This window comes from Oncorhynchus kisutch, unplaced genomic scaffold (assembly GCF_002021735.2).
Source record: "Oncorhynchus kisutch isolate 150728-3 unplaced genomic scaffold, Okis_V2 scaffold1051, whole genome shotgun sequence".
Classification (NCBI taxonomy): Eukaryota; Metazoa; Chordata; class Actinopteri; order Salmoniformes; family Salmonidae; genus Oncorhynchus; species Oncorhynchus kisutch.
This window is the reverse complement of record NW_022262996.1, coordinates 52,268-70,406: the sequence shown is the minus strand read 5'-3', so window position 1 is coordinate 70,406 and position 18,139 is coordinate 52,268. Positions and strand designations below refer to the sequence as shown.

At 46.9% G+C, this 18,139-nt stretch overlaps 1 pseudogene; it reads left to right on the top strand.

Annotated features, from left to right (window-relative positions):
- Positions 1-758: 758 nt before the first annotated feature.
- On the top strand, positions 759-17,791 carry LOC116364350 (retinol dehydrogenase 8-like; annotated as a pseudogene).
- Positions 17,792-18,139: the final 348 nt, after the last annotated feature.

Below are 18,139 nucleotides of genomic sequence, written 5' to 3'. Positions count from 1 at the left end.
AATATAAACAGTACAGTACAGATACACAAAACAATGACTTATTAAGTAGTACTTTAAAGTGTATTTACTTAAAAGTACTTCACATCACTGTTGACTTATTATGGACTTGCTATCTACTGTACATATGCAGGTAAACATGCCAAAATTAACACAGTGTGTATTTATTAACGTATCAAGATAACAAGGTAACTAACTTATGAGACGTGAAGAGTCAACATTTCATTCTGAAGTCAGAGTTTATTTCACTTGCTTCAGCTCACATAATCAATGTCATTGATTTCATGACATTTTTCATTTTGTTTTTACCCCCCACCCATCCCCCAAGTTATGATGTTGTAATTCTACACATTTTGCAATGGGGTGTAGAGAAAATGCTGTAAGTTTAAAGCAAGTTTGCTGAAATTCGTAACATTTTGCCATAGGATGGAGGGAGATGTTTACAGTTGTTACTGTAATATCTGAGTGAAATTGACTAACAAAATCAATGGGGGAGGCCCCAGGTGGTAATTTGGCCATGATTACTACAAGTTTAAATAGCTGGCTACTAGACTAATTTACCAAGCTAAAAAATGCTCGCTGACATGGGCTAACTGAGTGACTATCAGTGATTGAAATAACGAGAAAAACTGCAATGTGCAAACGAATTTGAAATTGTACATTGTGTATTCTACTAGTCTAACTCGCAACCGTAAACAACAGACGGGAGGGGAGTTCCCGGGGGAGGTCCCCGTCCCTGGCCTAGTCATTACTGTTCTACGGAGTTCAACAGATGAGGCGGGGAGGCCACACCAGGTGACCAACCGACAGTGAAGCCTACGCGTTAGATAATCTTCGCGCAGGTCTGTGCTGTCCATGTGACTCTGGAGCGCGGTGTGTGTTTGTGTGCGTGTTATCCGCTTACAGGGGCTCTCAACGCAAAGCCCCTGTCATCTTACTCGCGTTGCTGCTTGCTCATTCCCGATGTGCCAACTGGAGAGAGAAGAGAAGCGACGTTAGTTGTTTGAACCGTTAAGGGGAAAACGTTAGGAGAGCCATGGCGAACCCAGGACAAAAAGTGGTGCTAATCACCGGTTGCTCCTCCGGGATCGGACTAAGGATGGCGGTGATGCTCGCTAAGGACGAGAAACAGCGCTATCACGGTAAGAGAGTAACCTCCAGGGCCTTCAGGAAGTATTCACGCACCCTTTGACTTGTTCCACATGTTGTGTTACAGCCTGCATTTAAAATGTATACCGTTTAGATGTTTGGTCACTGGCCTACACACAATATCCCATCGTGTCAAAGTGGAATTATGGATTTTTAAATTGTTACAAATTAATACAAAAAAAGTGAAAAGATGAAGAGTTTTGGGTCAATAAGTGTTCAGTCCCTTTGTTACATCAACCCTAAATAAATTCAGGAGTAAAAATGTACTTAACAAGTCACATAATAAGTTGCATGGACTCACTCTGTGTGCAATAATAGTGTTTAAACATGATTTTTTTTTAAATAAATCCCTCATTACCTGTAAAGTCCCTCAGTCGAGCAGTGAATTTCAAACACAGATTCAACTACAAATGAATTCACCCTTCAGCAGGACAATAACCGATACAAATGAATTCACCCTTTCAGCAGGACAATAACCGATACAAATGAATTCACCCTTCAGCAGGACAATAACCGATACAAATGAATTCACCTTTCAGCAGGACCATAACCGATACAAATGAATTCACCCTTTCAGCAGGACCATAACCGATACAAATGAATTCACCTTTCAGCAGGACCATAACCGATACAAATGAATTCACCTTTCAGCAGGACAATAACCGATACAAATGAATTCACCCTTTCAGCAGGACCATAACCGATACAAATGAATTCACCTTTCAGCAGGACCATAACCGATACAAATGAATTCACCTTTCAGCAGGACAATAACCGATACAAATGAATTCACCTTTCAGCAGGACAATAACCGATACAAATGAATTCACCTTTCAGCAGGACAATAACCGATACAAATGAATTCACCCTTCAGCAGGACAATAACTGATACAAATGAATTCACCTTTCAGAAGGACAATAACCGATAGCCAAGGCCAAATCTACACTGGATTTGTTTCCCAAGAAGACAGGGAATGATGCTGAGTGGCTGAATCACAGTTTCCACTTAAACCTATGGCAGAACCTGAAAACGGTTGCCTAGCAATGACCATAAACCAATTTGACAGCACTTGAAGAATTTAGAAAAGAATAATGTGCAAAAATGTTGCACAATCCAGGCATGGAAAGCTCTTAGAGATTTACCCTGAAACACTCCCAGCTGTAATCGCTGACAAAGATGCTTCGACAAAGTGTTGATCAGGGGTGAGAATAATTATGTAAATGAGATGTTTCTGTGTTAAATTTTCGATAAATATGCAACATTTTTCTCAAAACATGTTTTCACTTTGTGACTATGGCGTATTGTGTGTAAATGGGTGAGCGAAAAAAAAAAGATTGAACCCATTTTGAGTTCAGGCTGTAACACAGAAAAGTGTGTGTGTGTGTGTGTGTGTGTGTGTGTGTGTGTGTGTGTGTGTGTGTGTGGTGTACAGCAGCCTAATGGTGACGATGCTGTTGGTAGGTTATTAAGTCCAAATAGTCCAATATATTGGGTTATAAAAACCTGTAGTCTATGATTTATCTCCATAAAAAACATGATTTATGGTTAAAAGTAGTGCACTATGTAGGGAATAGGGTGGACTATGTAGGGAATAGGGTGGACTATGTAGGGAATAGGGTGCACTATGTAGGGAATAGGGTGCACTATGTAGGGAATAGGGTGCACTATGTAGGGAATAGGGTGCACTATGTAGGGAATAGGGTGCACTATGTAGGGAATAGGGTGCACTATGTAGGGAATAGGGTGCACTGTGTAGGGAATAGGGTGCACTATGTAGGGAATAGGGTGCACTATGTAGGGAATAGGGTGCACTATGTAGGGAATAGGGTGCACTATGTAGGGAATAGGTTGCACTATGTAGGGAATAGGGTGCAATGTGACACTTACACAGCAGGTTAACACTTACACAGCAGGTTAACACTTACACAGCAGGTTCCAACACTTACACAGCAGGTTCCAACACTTACACAGCAGGTCAACACTTACACAGCAGGTCAACACTTACACAGCAGGTCAACACTTACACAGCAGGTCAACACTTACACAGCAGGTCAACACTTACACAGCAGGTTCCAACACTTACACAGCAGGTTTCAGCACAGTACCAGTCAACAGTTTGGACACACCTACTCATTCCAGGGTTTTTCTTTATTTTTTACTATTTTCTACATTGTAGAATAATAGTGAAGACATCAAAACTATGAAATAACACATATGGAATCATGTAGTAACCAAAAAAGTGTTAAACAAATCAAAATATATTTTCTGTTTGAGATTCTTCAAATTAGCCACCCGTTGCCTTGATGACAGCTTTGCACACTCTTAACCTTCTGGAAGTGTCTGTGCGTGGAAACGTTCTGCTTTACTCCAACCCCTGCTAAAGACTCACATACACATCAACTACATAGCAGGTTATAACACTGGTACACAACACACATCAACTACATAGCAGGTTATAACACTGGTAAACAACATACATCAACTACATAGCAGGTTATAACACTGGTAAACAACATACATCAACTACATAGCAGGTTATAACACTGGTAAACAACATACATCAACTACATAGCAGGTTATAACACAGGTACACAACATACTAGAGGTAGACCGATTATGATTTTTCAACGCCAATACTGATTATTGGAGGACCAAAAAGCCGATAGCGATTAATCGGCCAATTTTTATATTTTATTTGTAATAATGACAATTACAACAATACTGAATGAACACTTATTTGAACTTAATATAATACACCAATAAAATCTATTTAGCCTCAAATAAATAATGAAACTTTAAATGTGGTTTTTAAATAATGCAAAAACAAAGTTTTGGAGAAGAAAGTAAAAGTGCAATATGTGCCATGTAAGAAAGCTAACGTTTAAGTTCCTTGCTCAGAACATGAGAACATATGAAAGCTGGTGGTTCCTTTTAACATGAGTCTTCAATATTCCCAGGTAAGAAGTTTTAGGTTGTAGTTATTATAAGAATTATATGATTATTTCTCTCTATACGATTTGTACTTTGACTATTGGATGTTCTTATAGGCACTATAGTATTGCCAGTGTAACAGTATAGCTTCCGTCCCTCTCCTCACCCCTACCTGGGCTCGAACCAGGAACACATCGACAACAGCCACCCTCGAAGCAGCGTTACCCATGCAGAGCAAGGGGAACAACCACTCCAAGTCTCAGAGCGAGTGACGATTGAAACGCTATTAGCACGCACCCCGCTAACTAGCTAGCCATTTCACATCGGTTACACCAGCCTAATCTCGGGAGTTGATTGGCTTGAAGTCATAAACAGCGCAATGCTTGAAGCATTGTGAAGAGCTGCTGGCAAAACGCATGAAATTGCTGTTTGAATGAATGCTTATGAGCCTGCTGCTGCCTACCATCGTTCAGTCAGACTGCTCTATTAAATCATAGACTTAATTATAACATAATAACACACAGAAATACGAGCCTTTAGGTCATTAATATGGTCGAATCCGGAAACTATCATTTCGAAAACAAAACGTTTATTCTTTCAGTGAAATACGGAACCGTTCCGTATTTTATCTAACGGGTGGCATCCATAAGTCTAAATATTCCTGTTACGTTGCACAACCTTCAATGTTATGTCATAATTACGTAAAATTCTGGCAAATTAGTTCGCAACGTGCCAGGCGGCCCAAACATATATCCTGACTCTGCGTGCAATGAACGCAAGAGAAGTGAAACAATTTCACCTGGTTAATATTGCCTGCTAACCTGGATTTCTTTTAGCTAAATATGCAGGTTTAAAAATATATACTTGTGTATTGATTTAAATAAAGGCATTGATGTTTATGGTTAGGTACACATTGGAGCAACGACAGTCCTTTTTCGCAAATGCCATCGATTATATGCAACGCAGGACACGCTAGATAAACTAGTAATATCATCAACCATGTGTAGTTAACTAGTGATTATGATTGATTGATTGTTTTTTAAAAGATAAGGTTAATGCTAGCTAACAACTTACCTTGGCTTCTTACTGCATTTGCGTAACAGGCAGTCTCCTCGTGAGGCAGGTGGTTAGAGCGTTGGACTAGTTAACCGTAAGGTTGCAAGATTGAATCCCTGAGCTGACAAGGTAAATATCTGTCGTTCTGCCCCTGAACAGGCAGTTGACCCACTGTTCCTAGGCCGTCATTGTAAATAAGAATTTGTTCTTACCTGACTTAGTTAAATGAAGAAAAAATAAATAAATAAATAATAATAATAATAAAAAAATGGCCAAATCGGTGTCGAAAACTACCCTAATTAATCGGCCATTCTGATTAATCGGTCGACCTCTACAACATACATCACTTACATAGCAGATTATAACACATAGCATGGTTACATGATTGTCTGTCTGCAGTCTGGGCTATGTAAGGCTCTGTGTACGTAAGAGTGTGTCTGCAGTCTGGGCTATGTAAGGCTCTGTGTACGTAAGAGTGTGTACGTAAGAGTGTGTACGTAAGAGTGTGTACATAAGAGTGTGTACATAAGAGTGTGTCTGCAGTCTGGGCTATGTAAGGCTTTGTGTACGTAAGAGTGTGTACGTAAGAGTGTGTCTGCAGTCTGGGCTATGTAAGGCTTTGTGTACGTAAGAGTGTGTACGTAAGAGTGTGTCTGCAGTCTGGGCTATGTAAGGCTCTGTGTATGTAAGAGTGTGTGTGTGTAAGTTACACATCATGGTTATTATGTCTCATCCCTGCTTAACCTGAGACCAATCAGTAAGAGTAGTAGCATTACCACTGCTCTCAGTGTCCTAATGCCTGGTGGATAATACCTAAACCTCCAGGAGGGGCCCTGCCTGGGCCGCTTACTGCCCCACTTAGAGGCCTCATCCTGGGCCGCGGGCGAGCCAGAGGGTGGGGTGGGATGGGTATTCTTGGTGCTGTCGGGTGAGTGCTAACGCTAAGCTAGCCCCATAATAAGATCAGCCCACAGTGCCAGGGCTAAATCAGACAGCAGACACGTGAGGTACAGGTAGTTCAGGGCCGTCTGGCTGCTATCTATAGAATAGTATAACACAGTGTTTTTAATCCTGGTTCTGAGGGGCGAACATGTTTATGTTTTAATCCTTAACACTATTCAGTTGAATCCCACTAATCAACACATCGTTAAACCTTTCATTAGTGGAATCAGGTGTTACTCAGAACCATGTGGTATAAGGTAGGGACATATAGATGTATAGAGTAGTATAGGATACTCAGAACCATGTGGTATAAGGTAGGGACATATAGATGTATAGAGTAGTATAGGATACTCAGAACCATGTGGTATAAGGTAGGGACATATAGATGTATAGAGTAGTATAGGATACTCAGAACCATGTGGTATAAGGTAGGGACATATAGATGTATAGAGTAGTATAGGATAGTACAGGATACTCAGAACCATGTGGGGCATATTAAACCTGTACAGGGTTAATTGTTATGTATATAGTAGTATAGGATACTCAGAACCATGTGGAATATATTAACCTGTATAGGGCTAATTGTTATGTATATAGTAGTATAGGATATTATAGGATACTCAGAACCATGTGATACACACAGTTAGATGTAGACCAGCGGTACGCAACCTGTGGTCCGTGGACTGGCGCCGGCCCCTGGGATGATACTGAGCGGTCCATCAGATAGTTAACTGACAGTGATTTAGTTATACGGGGCGGCAGGTACTGCCGGTTCGAATCCCGGGGTCTGACGGGACCCATGAGTTGCTGGAATCAAATCCCAGATGCCATTGCCTGTCGTTGTGCCCTTGAGCAAGGCACTTAAAACCCCCACAACTGCTCCACGGGCGCCCAGTGTGGCAGCCCCCTGCTCCAACCTCTCCAACCTGTATACAGGTGTCCTATCTTAATTTGATCACTCTGTTTTCGCAGAGAATTTTCCTGCACTGCAGAAAATTCTTAATTTGATATTTTTGGGGGGCTTCTAAAGTTCGTAATTTCCACTGTAAAATCTCTGAATGTATCAACTCCTACAAACATGTCTATTAATCATAATCCACATAATAATTCAAATGTCCTGTTGCTGCAGGATTGTTTTCCTGCTGTGAGAAACTAGTCAAATTAAAATGTAACATCTTTTTGTGTCTTTCAGAGGGGTTGGGATAAAGTGGGTTGGTGAATGGTGGTGAATGGTGAATAAAAGGATCGCCATAATTTGATGTAGCTAAACGGTCCTTGGACATCAACTCATCCTCCTTCCTTCTCTCTAACCTTAAGGCTACCTGCCTATTACCTTCTCCCTGAATGAACTGTCATATGAACAGCATAATGTGCTACAAGTAGAGACCGACCTGGAAAAGGTCTCCATAAAGAGGGAGAGGGGAGAGGGGGAAGGTCTCCATAAAGAGGGAGAGGGGAGAGGGGAAAGGTCTCCATAAAGAAGGAGAGGGGGAAGGTCTCCATAAAGAGGGAGAGGGGAGAGGGGGAAGGTCTCCATAAAGAGGGAGAGGGGGAAGGTCTCCATAAAGAAGGAGAGGGGGAAGGTCTCCATAAAGAGGGAGAGGGGGAAGGTCTCCATAAAGAAGGAGAGGGGGAAGGTCTCCATAAAGAGGGAGAGGGGAGAGGGGGGAGGTCTCCATAAAGAAGGGGAGGGGAGAGGGGGAAGGTCTCCATGAAGAGGGAGAGGGGAGAGGGGGGAGGTCTCCATGAAGAGGGAGAGGGGAGAGGGGGGATGTCTCCATAAAGAGGGAGAGGGGAGAGGTCTCCATAAAGGGGGAGAGGGGGGAGGTCTCCATAAAGAGGGAGAGGGGAGAGGGGGGAGGTCTCCATAAAGAGGGGAGAGGGGGGAGGTCTCCATAAAGAGGGAGAGGGGGAAGGTCTCCATAAAGAAGGAGGGGGGGAGGTCTCCATAAAGAAGGAGAGGGAGAAGGTCTCCATAAAGAAGGAGAGGGAGAAGGTCTCCATAAAGAAGGAGAGGGGGAAGGTCTCCATAAAGAGGGAGAGGGAGAAGGTCTCCATAAAGAGGGAGAGGGGAGAGGGGGAAGGTCTCCATAAAGAGGGAGAGGGGGAAGGTCTCCATAAAGAAGGAGAGGGGGAAGGTCTCCATAAAGAAGGAGAGGGAGAAGGTCTCCATAAAGAAGGAGAGGGAGAAGGTCTCCATAAAGAGGGAGAGGGGAGAGGGGGAAGGTCTCCATAAAGAGGGAGAGGGGGAAGGTCTCCATAAAGAAGGAGAGGGGGAAGGTCTCCATAAAGAAGGAGAGGGGGAAGGTCTCCATAAAGAAGGAGAGGGGGAAGGTCTCCATAAAGAGGGAGAGGGGGAAGGTTTCCATAAAGAAGGAGAGGGGAGGGAGAAGGAAGGAAAGGGGGAGGGAGAAGGAAGGAGAGGGGGAGGGAGAAGGAAGGAGAGGGGGAGGGAGAAGGAAGGAGAGGGGGAGGGAGAAGGAAGGAAAGGGAGGGAGGAGGAGGGGGAGGGGGAAGGAAGGAGGAGGGGGGAGGGAGAAGGAAGGAGAGGAGGAGGGAGAAGGAAGGAGAGGGGGAGGGAGAAGGAAGGAAAGGGAGGGAGGAGGAGGAGGGGGGAGGGGGAAGGAAGGAGAGGAGAGAGGTGAGAAATAGCTACAAAGATTAACAATAGTAAATTCAGTCCTTTGGGAATATGATTATTATTATTATTATTATTATTATTATCATAATGTCTTATAGAATGTTTCCCCCCTGCTCTTTCCTCTCCTCACCTCTCAACATACACATTCCACACAAACACACACACAATAGTAAACCCCACCCACCCACACTCACACAAATAATATAAACATTCCATACTCGAACATGCACTTACATGCAGGGTTTGTAACTTCTGTCTAACACCAATGTATTACACACACTTAAGTGCTCAATTTCTGTTTACTCATTATCAGGTTTAATCCAGTGAACTCTGTTTGACCCTTCTCTCTCTCTCTCTCTCTCCCTCTCTCTCCCTCTCTCTCCTCTCTCTCTCTCCCTCTCCCCTCTCTCTCCCTCCCAATCTCTCCCTCTCCCCTCTCCTCTCTCTCCCACCCCCTCTCTCTGTCCCACCCCCTCTCCATCTCCTCTCCTCTCTCCCACCCCCTCTCCTCTCTCCTCTCCTCTCTCCCACCCCCTCTCCTCTCCTCTCTCCACCCCCTCTCCTCTCTCCTCTCCTCTCTCCCTCCCCCTCTCCTCTCTCTCTCCCCTCTCTCTCTCCAGTCATTGCCACCATGCGAGACCTGAAGCGTAAAGACAAGCTGGTGGAGGCAGCAGGTGATGCGTATGGGAAGAGCCTCTCTCTAGCTGTGTTGGACGTGTGTACGGACGAGTCAGTCAAACAGTGTATCGACGGAATCAAGAACAGACATGTCGACGTACTCAGTAAGGAACAACCTACTATTACACAGTACTCAGTAAGGAACAACCTATTACACAGTACTCAGTAAGGAACAACCTATTACACAGTACTCAGTAAGGAACAACCTACTATTACACAGTACTCAGTAAGGAACAACCTATTACACAGTACTCAGTAAGGAACAACCTATTACACAGTACTCAGTAAGGAACAACCTATTACACAGTACTCAGTAAGGAACAACCTATTACACAGTACTCAGTAAGGAACAACCTATTACACAGTACTCAGTAAGGAACAACCTATTATACAGTACTCAGTAAGGAACAACCTATTACACAGTACTCAGTAAGGAACAACCTATTACACAGTACTCAGTAAGGAACAACCTATTACACAGTACTCAGGAAGGAACAACCTATTACACAGTACTCAGTAAGGAACAAGCTACTACACAGTACTCAGGAAGGAACAACCTGTGTGATCTATGGACTTCTCTGAAGGCGTCCCAAATGGCACCCTATTCTCTACGTTCTCAGTAAGGAACAACCTGTGTGATCTATGGACTTCTCTGAAGGCGTCCCAAATGGCACCCTATTCTCTACGTTCTCAGGAAGGAACAACCTGTGTGATCTATGGACTTCTCTGAAGGCGTCCCAAATGGCACCCTATTCTCTACGTTCTCAGTAAGGAACAACCTGTGTGATCTATGGACTTCTCTGAAGGCGTCCCAAATGGCACCCTATTCTCTACGTTCTCAGGAAGGAACAACCTGTGTGATCTATGGACTTCTCTGAAGGCGTCCCAAATGGCACCCTATTCTCTACGTTCTCAGGAAGGAACAACCTTTGTTTTTATGACGCAAGGCAACACTTCTGTCATAACAAAAATCTATAAACCAGAGCCATCTAGGACACTGTCAACGTCTAAAATACTATGCACTGTCGTAGGTTCTCAACTATACTACTATTACACACGTCTATTCAACGTCTAAAATACTATGCACTGTCGTAGGTTCTCAACTATACTACTATTACACACGTCTATTCAACGTCTAAAATACTATGTACTGTCGTAGGTTCTCAACTATACTACTATTACACACGTCTATTCAACGTCTAAAATACTATGTACTGTTGTAGGTTCTCAACTATACTACTATTACACACGTCTATTCAACGTCTAAAATACTATGTACTGTTGTAGGTTCTCAACTATACTACTATTACACACGTCTATTCAACGTCTAAAATACTATGTACTGTTGTAGGTTCTCAACTATACTACACATATCTCCCTCCATCCTGACTTTAACCATTAGGGATAAACCATGCAAAACGGACCTCAGTTCAGATCATAGTTCATTGAGAGACTGGAGAGGCCACAGTAAAACTGACCTCGGTTCAGGGGCCATATGTATGAAGCGTCTCAGACTAGGAGTGCTGATCTAGGATCAGGTCTTATTCATTGTGTTCTATTGGATTGGTGGAGTGTTGGAGTATTGGAGTGTTGGAGTGTTTGAGTGGTGGAGTGTTGGACTGTTGAAGTTTTGGAGTGTTGGAGTGGTGGAGTGTTGGACTGGTGGAGTGTTGGAGTGGTGGAGTGTTGGAGTGGTGGAGTGGTGGAGTGTTGGAGTGTTGGACTGGTGGAGTGTTGGAGTGGTGGAGTGGTGGAGTGTTGGACTGGTGGAGTGTTGGAGTGTTGGAGTGATGGAGTGGTGGAGTGGTGGAGTGGTGGAGTGGTGGAGTGGTGGACTGGTGGAGTGTTGGAGTGGTGGAGTGTTGGAGTGGTGGAGTGGTGGAGTGTTGGAGTGTTGGAGTGTTGGAGTGGTGGAGTGGTGGAGTGTTGGAGTGTTGGAGTGTTGGACTGGTGGAGTGGTGGAGTGTTGGAGTGTTGGAGTGGTGGAGTGGTGGAGTGTTGGAGTGGTGGAGTGGTGGAGTGGTGGAGTGGTGGAGTGGGCCCCTGGCCCCTGGCCCCTGGCTATCCATAAAGAAAAAATACATGTTGCCATCTGCTTTGCTTAAAATAAGGAATTTGAAATGATTTATACTTTTACTTTTGATACTTAAGTCTATTTAAAACCAAATACTTTTAGACTTTTACTCCAGTAGTATTTTACTGGGTGTCTTTCACTTTTACTTGAGTCCTTTTCTATTAAGGTATCTTTACTTTTACTCAAGTATGACAACTGGGTACTTTATCCGCCACTGCAACTACTATTTGAGAAGGTCCGGTCACACACATTTCCTAGGTGGCAAAGGTCCTAGGTGACAAAGGTCCTAGGTGGCAAAGGTCCTAGGTGGCAAAGGGATATTGTCATTCATCAGCCTGGTGCATTCTACTAGTACAACTCACAACAGCAGTAAGTTGAAAGCCTGACTGAGTTCCTAAAAAGTAGGGACCCCGCGGTCCGTATTTACCCTTTTCTGGACCCGGATCTGAACCGCGGTCCGCTAGTTGAGTATGGCTGATATGTACTATACAGGCCCTGGTCAGAGACTGGGCTAAAGCCTGGTTATAACTCAGTGTAGTGAGAGACTGGGATAAAGCCTGGTTATAACTCAGTGTAGTGAGAAACTGGGATAAAGCCTGGTTATAACTCAGTGTAGTGAGAGACCGGGATAAAGCCTGGTTATAACTCCGTGTAGTGAGAGACTGGGATAAAGCCTGGTTATAACTCAGTGTAGTGAGAGACTGGGATAAAGCCTGGTTATAACTCAGTGTAGTGAGAGACTGGGATAAAGCCTGGTTATAACTCAGTGTAGTGAGAGACTGGGATAAAGCCTGGTTATAACTCAGTGTAGTGAGAGACTGGGATAAAGCCTGGTTATAACTCAGTGTAGTGAGAGACTGGGATAAAGCCTTAGGTTATACTGCCACCCGGTGGTGACTACTGGAACACAACTGAAGAGACGAGTGCTCTGATCACCTATGTGAACAGGGGTGTCACTCTTTCCTTCTGGTTTCCCTATTCCTTCCTCTCTCTTCTCCCTCCCCCTCTCTACCTCTTTTCTCTCTCTCCTCCCCCTCCCTCTCACCTCTCTCCTCCCCCTCCCTCTCCCTCTCACCTCTCCCTCCCCCTCCCTCTCCCTCTCACCTCTCTCCTCCCTCTCCCTCTCACCTCTCTCCTCCCTCTCCCTCTCACCTCTCTCCTCCCCCTCCCTCTCCCTCTCACCTCTCTCCTCCCCCTCCCTCTCCCTCTCACCTCTCTCCTCCCTCTCACCTCTCTCCTCCCTCTCCCTCTCACCTCTCTCCTCCCCCTCCCTCTCACCTCTCTCCTTCTCCTCCCCCTCCCTCTCCCTCTCACCTCTCTCCTCCCTCTCCCTCTCACCTCTCTCCTCCCTCTCCCCTCTCACCTCTCTCCTCCCTCTCCCTCTCACCTCTCCCCTCCCTCTCCCTCTCACCTCTCTCCTCCCCCTCCCTCTCCCTCTCACCTCTCTCCTCTCCCTCTCACCTCTCTCCTCCCCCTCCCTCTCACCTCTCTCCTCCTCTTCTCCCTCGTCCCTCTCACCTCTCTCCTCCCTCTCCCCTCTCACCTCTCTCCTCCCCCTCCCTCTCCCTCTCACCTCTCTCCTCCCTCTCCCTCTCACCTCTCGCCATCCCCCTCCCTCTCCCTCTCACCTCTCTCCTCCCCCTCCCTCTCACCTCTCTCCTCCCCCTCCCTCACCTCTCTCCTCCCCCCCTCCCTCTCACCTCTCTCCTCCCCCTCCCTCTCCCCTCCGCACGCTCTCTCCTCACCCTCCCTCTCACCTCTCTCCTCCCTCTCACCTCTCTCCTCCCCTCCCTCTCACCTCTCTCCTCTCTCCTCCCTCTCCCTCTCACCTCTCTCCTCCCCCTCCCTCTCCCTCTCAACCTCTCGCCTCCCCCTCCCGCTCACAGCTCTCCTCCCCCTCCCTCTCCCTCTCACCTCTCTCCTCCCTCTCCCTCTCACCCTCTCTCCTCCCTCCCTCTCCTCTCCCTCTCACCTCTCTCCTCTCCCTCTCACCTCTCTCCTCCCCCTCCCTCTCCCTCTCACCTCTCTCCTCCCCCTCCCACCTCTCTCCTCCCCTCCCTCTCACCTCTCCCTCCTCTCACCTCTCGCCCTCCCCCTCCTCTCCCTCTCACCTCTCTCCTCCTCTCCCTCTCACCTCTCTCCTCCCCCTCCCTCCTCCCTCTCACCTCTCTCCTCCCTCTCCCTCTCACCTCTCTCCTCCCCCTCCCTCTCCCTCCCTCTCACCTCTCTCCTTCCCCCTCCCTCTCACCTCTCTCCTCCCCCTCCCTCACCTCTCTCCCTCCCCCTCCCACCTCTCTCCTCCCTCTCCCTCTCACCTCTCTCCTCCCTCTCCCCCTCTCCCTCTCACCTCTCTCCTCCCCCTCCCTCTCCCTCTCACCTCTCTCCTCCCCCCTCCCTCTCCCTCTCACCTCTCTCCTCCCCCTCCCTCTCCCTCTCACCTCCTCTCTCCTCCCCCTCCCACTTCTCTCCTCCCTCTCCCTCTCCACCTCTCTCCTCCCCCTCCCTCTCCCTCTCACACCTCTCTCTCCCTCTCCTTCTCCCATCTTCTCCTCTCCCACCTCCTCTCTCTCCCCCTCCTCCCATCCACTCCTCCCCTCCTCCCATCCCACTCCCTCCCCCTCCTCCCATCCACTCCCTCCCACTCCTCCCATCCACTCCCTCCCACTCCTCCCATCCACTCCCTCCCATCTCTCTCTCCCCCTCCTTCTCCCATCCTCCTCCCTCCCCTCCCACCTCTCCTCTCCCTCCTCCTCCTCTCTCCTCTCTCTCTAGTTAATAATGCAGGTATAGGTCTGGTGGGACCGGTGGAAAGCATCAGTATAGCTGAGATGAAGAGTGTGTTTGAGACCAACTTCTTCGGTGTGATCCGGATGATCAAGGAGGTGATGCCAGATATGAAGAAGAGGAAGGGAGGACACATCATAGTGGTCAGCAGTGTCATGGGACTACAGGGTACGGAACTATGCTTTATTGATTGATTGGTTGATTGATTGGCTGATTGGCTGATTGGCTGATGTGAAAAAGAGGAGGAGATACACATCATAGTGGTCCAAGCGATATGTGGCAAATGTGATATGTTCACTTTTTAATAAAAGCACGGAACTCGGTACCACTTGTACAGTTTGAGGCCCTGAACATTTTCAGATATGGAGGCATTGCAAAAAACGCCTCCTGGCGGCTGTGGCGGCCATTTTATATTCTGCCACAGCCGGACAGTGTGTTTTCCTGTCCTATCTGCTGAACCAGACATGAATACACAGAAAAGGTGATGTCTAAATCTATGTTTTGATGGTGAAGGATGACAATGGTTCCGTGTACAACATCATAAACGGATCAGAATATGATATAATGGTAGACTTTTATGTAATGGTGAAGCCATGTGAAGAAATTCAATGTAAATCGCCTGTTTCGTAGAATATTATGTCTGTTGTTCATTTGAAAATTGGATGAAACTAATTTCTTTATGGTTTTTTTTTACATAATGCTTGTCAGCAGATGTGGTAGTAGTTGGGATCCTGATGAAATACTGCTCTCTGATCTCAGGTGTCGTGTTTAATGACGTGTATGCTGCCTCGAAGTTTGCCATGGAAGGGTTTGTGAGTGTCTGGCTGTACAGCTGCTCAAGTTTAACGTCACGTGAGTCTCTCTAACACAGCTTCTCCCATCCACTCCCTCCCACCTCTCTCTCCCCCCTCCTTCTCCCATCCACTCCCTCCCACCTCTCTCTCCCCCCTCCTTCTCCCATCCACTCCTCCACCTCTCTCTCCCCCCTCCTTCTCCCATCCACTCCCTCCCACCTCTCCCTCCCCCCTCCTTCTCCCATCCACTCCCTCCCACCTCTCTCTCCCCCCCTCCTTCTCCCATCCACTCTCTCCCCCCTCCTTCTCCCATCCTCCCTCCCCCCTCCTTCTCCCATCCAGCTCCCTCCCCCCCTCCTTCTCCCATCCACTCCCCTCCCCCCTCCTTCTCCCATCCACTCCCTCCCACCTCTCTCTCTCCCTCCTCTCTCCCATCCACTCTCTCCCACCAGTAGCTATGTTTTCCTAAATTAATGTCTTTATTTTTAATTTAATATGTATATTTTGTCGGGGCGGACCAATTAAAACATACGATTAAAAACATGATTTCTCTTCTCTTCTCCCCCTCTTTCTTTCTTTTCCCTCTCCCCTTTATTTTCCCTCTCCTTCTCCTCTTTATTTCCCTCTCCTTCTCCCCCTCTTTTCCTCTCCTTCTCCCCCTCTTTCTTTCCCTCTCCTTCTCCCTCTTTTCCCTCTCCTTCTCGCCCCTCTTTACCCTCTCCTTCTCCCCTCTTTCTTTTACCCTCTCCTTCTCCCCCTCTTTCTTTTCCCTCTCCTTCTCCCTCTTTTCCCTCTCCTTCTCCTTCTCCCTCTTTTCCCTCCTCCTCTTCTCCTTTCCTCTTCCCTCCTTCCCCCCTTTTCTTTTCCCTCTCCTTCTCCCCCCTCTTTATTTTCCCTCTCCTTCTCCCCCTCTTTCTTTTCCCTCTCCTTCTCCCCCTCTTTCTTTCCCTCTCCTTCTCCCCCTCTTTCTTTTCCCTCTCCTTCTCCCCCTCTTTCTTTTCCCTCTCCGTCTCCCCCCCTCCTTCTCCCCCTCTTTCTTTTCCCTCTCCGTCCTTCTTTCCCTCCTTCTCGTCCTCTCCCTCTTCCCTTTCTTTCTTTCTTTCTTTCTCTCCCTCCTCTCCCCTCTCCTCTCCCTCTTTTCTCTCCTCTCCCCTCTCCTCTCCTCTCCCTTCCCTCCTCTCCCCTCTCCTCTCCTCTCCCTTCCCTCCTCTCCCCTCTCCTCTCCCTCCTCTCCCTCTCCTCTCCTCTCCTCTCCCTCCTCTCCCTCCTCCTAGTATGTCTATGATAGAGCCAGGCCCGGTCCATACAGAGTTTGAATCGAAGATGATTCAGGACGTCCGTCAGAAAGAGTTCCCTGGGGCCGATGCCGATACCGTCAACTACTTTAAAAACGTCTACCTGCCCTCCTCTGTCGACATCTTTGAGACGCTAGGACAGACCCCTGATGACATCGCCAGGGTTAGTCCACCTGCCTGAGTGTGTGTCTGGCCTACTCTCTTTACTCTCTCTCTTCCCCCCCCTCTCTCTTTCTTTCTTTCTCTCCCTTTCCTCCCCCAGCAGTGCACTAACTAGTCTCTCTCTCCTTCTCTTCCTCCCCCAGCAGTGCACTAACTAGTCTCTCTCTCCTTCTCTTCCTCCCCCAGCAGTGCACTAACTAGTCTCTCTCTCCTTCTCTTCCTCCCCCAGCAGTGCACTAACTAGTCTCTCTCTCCTTCTCTTCCTCCCCCAGCAGTGCACTAACTAGTCTCTCTCTCCTTCTCTTCCTCCCCCAGCAGTGCACTAACTAGTCTCTCTCTCCTTCTCTTCCTCCCCCAGCAGTGCACTAACTAGTCTCTCTCTCCTTCTCTTCCTCCCCAGCAGTGCACTAACTAGTCTCTCTCTCCTTCTCTTCCTCCCCCAGCAGTGCACTAACTAGTCTCTCTCTCCTTCTCTTCCTCCCCCAGCAGTGCACTAACTAGTCTCTCTCTCCTTCTCTTCCTCCACCAGCAGTGCACTAACTAGTCTCTCTCTCCTTCTCTTCCTCCCCCAGCAGTGCACTAACTAGTCTCTCTCTCCTTCTCTTCCTCCCCCAGCAGTGCACTAACTAGTCTCTCTCACTCTCCTGTAGTGTACTAAGAAGGTGATTGAGCAGGGCAGTTCTGCACGGTTCCGGAACCTTACCAACCCGCTGTACACGCCCATCGTGGCACTGAAGTATGCAGAAGAGACGGGCGGCCTGTCGGTGCACGCCTTCTACCATATGTTGTTCAACCTGGGGCCCCTGATGCACGTCAGCATGAAGGCTATGCAGTACCTGACCTGTGGATGTCTACGCTCCAGGACCATCTCCCCTAACTAGACATGGACACACACACACACACACACACACACACACACGGGCACGCAGAGACAAGTGCCAGGCACACAGAGACACACACACACACACACACTAGTATGCAGTACCTGACCTGTGGATGTCTGCGCTCCAGAACCATCTCACCCAACACACACGGAGAGTCAAGACACACACTTTAAAGACAAACTCAAAACCCCCCCTGCAGTTTTAAAGTGTTCCTCCCTCTGTGAGCTGCCATACTTTGTATTGTTTGTTTTGATAGAAGCAGGACCTACAGAAGGTGAAATGTAACCTCTCTGTCTGTCTAACATAGTGTCTATACATACATAGTCTATCTTGTGTGTAATACATGTCATTTTGAATAGAATGGATCGGCTCTATTTTGACATTAAAAGCTCTTTCTACCTTCTTGAGAAGTCCCCGATTTATATTGGAACAACAATATCAAATCAAATGTATTTATATAGCCCTTAGTACATCAGCTGATATCTCAAAGTGCTGTACAGAAACCCAGCCTAAAACCCCAAACAGCAAGCAATGCAGGTGTAGAAGCACGGTGGCTAGGAAAACATTCCGTTACTGTTGTCATGTTCCTTAATTATGGATTTATTATTCATAATAGATGTTTTGGTCGTTAAGATGTAATATATTTGTATGATTATTCAACCTGAAAGAAAAGACATCAGTGAAGTTGAGATGAATGCAATGTGTAGTCGCTCCGGTAAACCACAAGATGGCACTATCGACACGTAAATCA